This window comes from Tiliqua scincoides, chromosome 1, assembly GCF_035046505.1.
Source record: "Tiliqua scincoides isolate rTilSci1 chromosome 1, rTilSci1.hap2, whole genome shotgun sequence".
Taxonomy (NCBI): Eukaryota; Metazoa; Chordata; class Lepidosauria; order Squamata; family Scincidae; genus Tiliqua; species Tiliqua scincoides.
The window spans coordinates 48,058,062-48,063,440 of record NC_089821.1 but is presented as its reverse complement, the minus strand read 5'-3'; the positions used below and the strand labels follow the sequence as shown (position 1 = coordinate 48,063,440).

Below are 5,379 nucleotides of genomic sequence, written 5' to 3'. Positions count from 1 at the left end.
CATACTTTATGCTCTTTCAAACAATAACATTGCCAAAAGGAAAATCTAAAGAGACATGTTCTTTTTCACTAGAACTCAAAGATTAAACTGGATGTGATGTCAGTTGTGTATCCACTTGTGGAGTCTCGCTTGAGCGACTAACCACCTGGTTCTCTTGTTTATGTCTGTGATTAGTTTTCTGCATTTTCATTTGTGATTTTTTTCTTCTTGGTGCCCTCCCATTTGGCTCACTAATAGCAAGACTTCAGTGCTTGCCTCTGCCAAGATCACTGCATTCCTGAACACTCTATATGCATTTCAGTAACCTCTGTGGTTGGTTGGCAACCTTCAGTCTCGAAAGACTATGGTATAAGCCTACAGCACCCAGTATTCCCAGGCGGTCTCCCATCCAAGTACTAACCAGGCCTAACCCTGCTTAGCTTCCAAGATCAGACAAGATTGGGCATGTGCAGGGTAACAGTTGCTGTTGCTGTTGTTCCCTCAACAGTTGCTGAGGGAATTGGCAGGCCCTCAGTTTGGCTGTACTTGTCGTAAGAGGCGACTAAACAGCCACCGGGTAGATGGGACTCGTCAGCCTGGGAAGGCAGCTCATCTGAGAGAAGGAAAACTCTGATCCCAAACCTCCACTGCCTTGTGGCTACATCCAGTTATGGAAAAGGCTTCAGGAGTCAACCTCGAGGCAAAATCCAGAGCCGGAGTCCCTGAGGCAGTTCATGGCTGAACACAGTCACGTTCTGGCAACTCCTGCGACGCCGCTGGAACCAACCGTATTGGCCTCTGCCTTTCCATTGGACCATTCCAGTGATGTGGAGAGGGGGGATTTGCTGCATGGGTAACAGTCTATCCTCCATATCTACCTTACCCAGGCTTTGCGCACTGGAGAGGACACTCTATTCCAGAACACTATTCAGAGCGCGATACCATAGTCTTCCGAGACTGAAGGATGCCAACAACCTCTGTGGTTGAATGTTAATTTAACTGACCAGAGCCTAACATACATTTGTATGTTACCCCAGTCCTCACAATAATGTATTGTGCTTGTGGGGGTGAACTGAGATGCAACTGAGACTGAGGTGCAACTGTTTGGAGCATACATGCTCCTGGTCATGTTAATCCACAATTTAGTTACCTTGTATGGGTGTTTCTATAATATATTCTATGTGGGGCTGTCCATGAAGACCCTCTGGAAACTCCAGTTGCTGCAAAATGTAGCTGCTTGGGGTCTATTCAGTACTCATCTGCATGGTCATGTAACATTACAGTTGATGCAACTGCATTGGCTGCTTGTATATTTCTGGGCACAATTCAAACAGTTGGTTAGGACCTTCAAAGCCCTATGTGGCTTAGGACCAACTTATCTTGGGGACTGCCTTCTCCCACATAAAGCTGCCCATCCTGTGAGTTATTTTAGGGAAACCCACTTGTGGGAAACTCTAATCTAGAGTTAACCTGTGAGAGGGCATTCTCAGTGGTGGCTCTCACCCTGCGTAACTCCCAGCCCTATGAGGTTCAGCAAGCCCTCTCGTTGTTGGCATTTCACCAAAGCCTGAAGACCTGTCTTTTCTGGCAGGCATTTGATGTTTTCATGAGTCATAGATGTTTGACTAGTTGCTGCCTGTTTGGTTTGCTTTGATTTATGGATTTATTGTTGCTGCTGTTCCTATGATATTGTATTGCATTGATTTCATTTATTTTACATGTCCTGAATCCTTGGAGACAGGGCAGGATATAATTTTTAAAAAATAAATGTGCAGTCAGGAAAGAGAAGAGCAGCATCCTGCAACTGCACTTGATTGTTTGGACCTTGGACTCCAGGGTCACAAGCAGGTGGAGGTGCCACTTACTGGGGAGTGGGAGAACGGAGCTGGGGCATGGGTGTAGAACATCAGTATGGTGAGGCAGCTTTCAGGGACCACATGCTGGCAGGGGGCCACAGGGCTTTGGGATAATTAAATTTTATGGCTCATGTGGAGATTGCCAAAAAGCCCTTTCCCATAGCAGAGCTCCATACATTTGCTATAATGTTCAAATGCCATATGTGTATCTGCTGGACCAGCGACATGAAGTGTTTGATTTTACTGGTTGCACCTGTGTACTGGATGATGTCTGTGTTGAAGGGTTTTAAAACATTACATCTGCCACTGCAGGAAGACCTTTTAAATGATTTTTGTACAAGAATATTAGCACTTAAAATGGAATGTTAGGGTTTTTGCTGAAGTGCAAGCTTTCATGCTGGAGAATATCTACTAATAGAGTTCCCCAGGGACTTGTATTCGGGAACATTTTACTCACTGTTTTCCAAAGTAGCTTTGGTTGTAAGCTGGTGCAATTTGTTTAGGGCACGCTTATGAAGAACCTCCTGTTAAGGATGCATCTAATTTTATTAATCTTCTACAGGACTACTTGCATATCTAGGATATGCTGGTAGAGCTTTCCTGTTTCTTTCTACACACTACTAATCCTACATATTCACCAGTCACTACGCTGGTATATTCTCTTTCTGAAAATGGTGGCTTTGTGGGTGCACCACAATATAGCTCTCCTGAGTGAGAGAGGCAGGGAGAAAGTGAGAATGAAAAAGGATACTCTGTTCCTGGTCAAGAAGTGAGAAGATGGAGAAAGCCAAATGGCTAAACATTGGCCAGTTATTGACTAACAGCCCAATCCTGAGCTGCCTGGTGCGCAGGGCTGCAGCTGCGCCGAAAATGGCTGTCGCTGCATCTAGTGCACTGCAGGCAGCCACCAGCACCTCCTCAGGAGAAGGAGACTTTTATCCCCTTCCCCCGGGTAAAGCGATTAGCTCCACAATGGGGCTACTTGATTCTACTACGACCTGAGGGTCAGCGTAGAATTTAGAGCCTCCAGGTTGTGTATGCGCAACCTCCTGATTTTAGAAATGGGTTATGTCAGAATGCCAGATGCAAGGGAGGGCACCAGGATGAGGTCTCTTGTTATCTGGTGTGCTCCCTGGGGCATTTGGCGGGCTGCTGTGAGATACAAGAAGCCTATGGCCTGATCCAGTGGGGCTGTTCTTATGTTCTTATGTTCAGCCCAACAGGATCAAGAGGCTCAGGATCTGGTGGTGCAAAGCTCTACCGGTCCCTCCTCCCTCCCACCCCACTGCCTCTCCTGGCACATTTCCTCCCCACCCTCTTCCCACCCTGCCCTGCCTTCCCCTGCTCTGGAATGCCTCCTCCCCACCTCCCTCCATGCCCCCATCTACCTCTCTGCTGCCTGGTGGTCCACGTGACCGCTGAGCTGTGGAGCTCCGGTGCGCCACCAGTGCTAGGGCCCGCAAACATGCCTTACAGCATGTTTGTGACAATGAGTGCCAGTGATAAGCCGGCATGCACTCTTTAGGATTAGGCCCTAAGGGTGCAATCCTATCTAACGTTTCAGCACTGATGCAGCTGCAATGCAGCCCTGAAATATAAGAACAAGCATTCCCTTACCTTGAGGAGGCCTCCATGACTGCTCCCCCACCTCAGGATGTAGCACATGCTCTGTTGGCATGGCTGTATCAGTGCTAAAAAGTTCGATAGGATTGGGTCCCTAAGTTATGACAATGGAGGACATGTGAACTATACAGTGTCAAAGTAATAACAATGCAGTTCAAAGATGGTCCAGTCACATTTAGATGAAGATCAGAAATGCATACAAGTCATAAAACTAAGATGTACTTTAATATGACAAGCAGATGTCAGAAAGCATTAACTGATTAATTGGATTAGATGTACAACATTGTGTTTGGCTGCATACAGTCGCCAACATAGCTTTGCTTGAAAATGTCATTGTTGCTCTGAAACTGCCTAGGTCTCTTGCTAAAGTCTGCCCTGCGGCCAACTGATGTATATTCATTCTGGCTTAAATGCCTGCATTCTTGCATTTAAAGAGGAATTCGGTGCCAAATTTCAGTCTTAATACTGAAGCAAAATTGCCAGATTCCTCCTCCCAAACAGGAACTGTTGACAGGCCCCTAAATGTAGCATAAGTGTAATATATAGATGTGTGCAGTTTGGCTTTGTAAAACAGATGTCATGGCTGGACATGGAATTATTTATGATACATGCATCAAGACTCATTAAAACTCCCAGAGTCCTGTATGTATCACCTGGCAGCTGGGTTGTACACTGGAATGTGCAATTGGACAAGTGGGTCCATGGTGACGCAAGATGCTGCCACGCAGAGGCTTTCTGTTTCAACCTGAGAGCAGTTTTGCTGATCCCAAGAGCACTCTGGACATTGTGCACACTCTCCCTGACAGGAGAGAATGCTTCAAAATTACTCCCTTGAACATCCACTTCTGAAGAAGCCAAGAGCACATTCCAGCTCTTCTCAACTTGTAAACTGGGTTGTCCTGATGCAGGCATGTTAAAGAGGGGCAAAAAAACAAGGAAACCCTACAGGAATTGCCCTACTGCAGCTAAAACCATGCTCAACAAGTGAGTAAACCCCCCCCCCCCTTTAAAATGCAGGTTATGTATTCTCATGTGATAAAGACAGAATGTGACACCATCCTCCTTGAATCGGCCTTGGGCTCCCCTGGCTTGGGTGTGTTATATGGCACTTACAAGATCAACCTTTCTGAATGTGCTGTTTTCTATTAGCAGCAGCTGTGATTTGTAGCATGGCAACAGTGTTTGTGCCAGGTTGTTGAGGGCCCTGCTTTTGCATCTGGCCCTCTGTGTTGTCCCTGTCCGCACCTGACACTGCATTGGGGGCCTGTACAGAGAGTTCAGGGATCGATCCAGCTAGGTAAGCCCTCTGATGGTCTTAGCCCTTTGACCAATCCCTGATCTGCCAAAACTTGATGCCAACCAGAAAGGCAATATTGCTTATAATTGCTGTTAAGACAGCAGCATTTGCCTATGTGTTTGGCACTGTCTATCCCTGAAAGAACAGTGCGGAGTAGATAGTGACAGAAGAACATCAATGGCTCATGGGAGTCAGGGGCAGGAGTAAAGGGCAGTTTTGATTCACAACAGTTAAAAAAAATTTAAACTAGATCTCTAAAGGAACTTTTCACTGTCTTGCTACCCAGCAGAGGTGTTTGTTTCCTGTGAGTAAGATAAGTTTACAACCCAAGTGTTACTGAACACAACGGGTCTACTTCTAAAATAAATAGCACCATTTTCAAACACCTCTACTAACTAGTTGTTAACGTCCTACAGACACTCTGCAATAATTGTGGGTTGGGTGGATAGAAGTTGATTCATATATCTATGAAAGCCATTATTACATTAAATTCTTTTGAACATTTTAAAACAATTCCTTTAAAATTAAATTTAAACAGTTGAAAACAAACTCTTTCCATCCAAATGTCCTAGTGAAATTTTAAATATATGTAAAAGCTCAAAGCAGTTTTTGAGGCTTCAAAAT

The 5,379-nt window shown here is 45.4% G+C and overlaps 1 pseudogene; it reads right to left on the bottom strand.

Moving 5' to 3' along the window:
- Positions 1-351: 351 nt before the first annotated feature.
- Positions 352-471, bottom strand: LOC136637159 (5S ribosomal RNA; annotated as a pseudogene).
- Between the last annotated feature and the right edge of the window lie 4,908 nt (positions 472-5,379).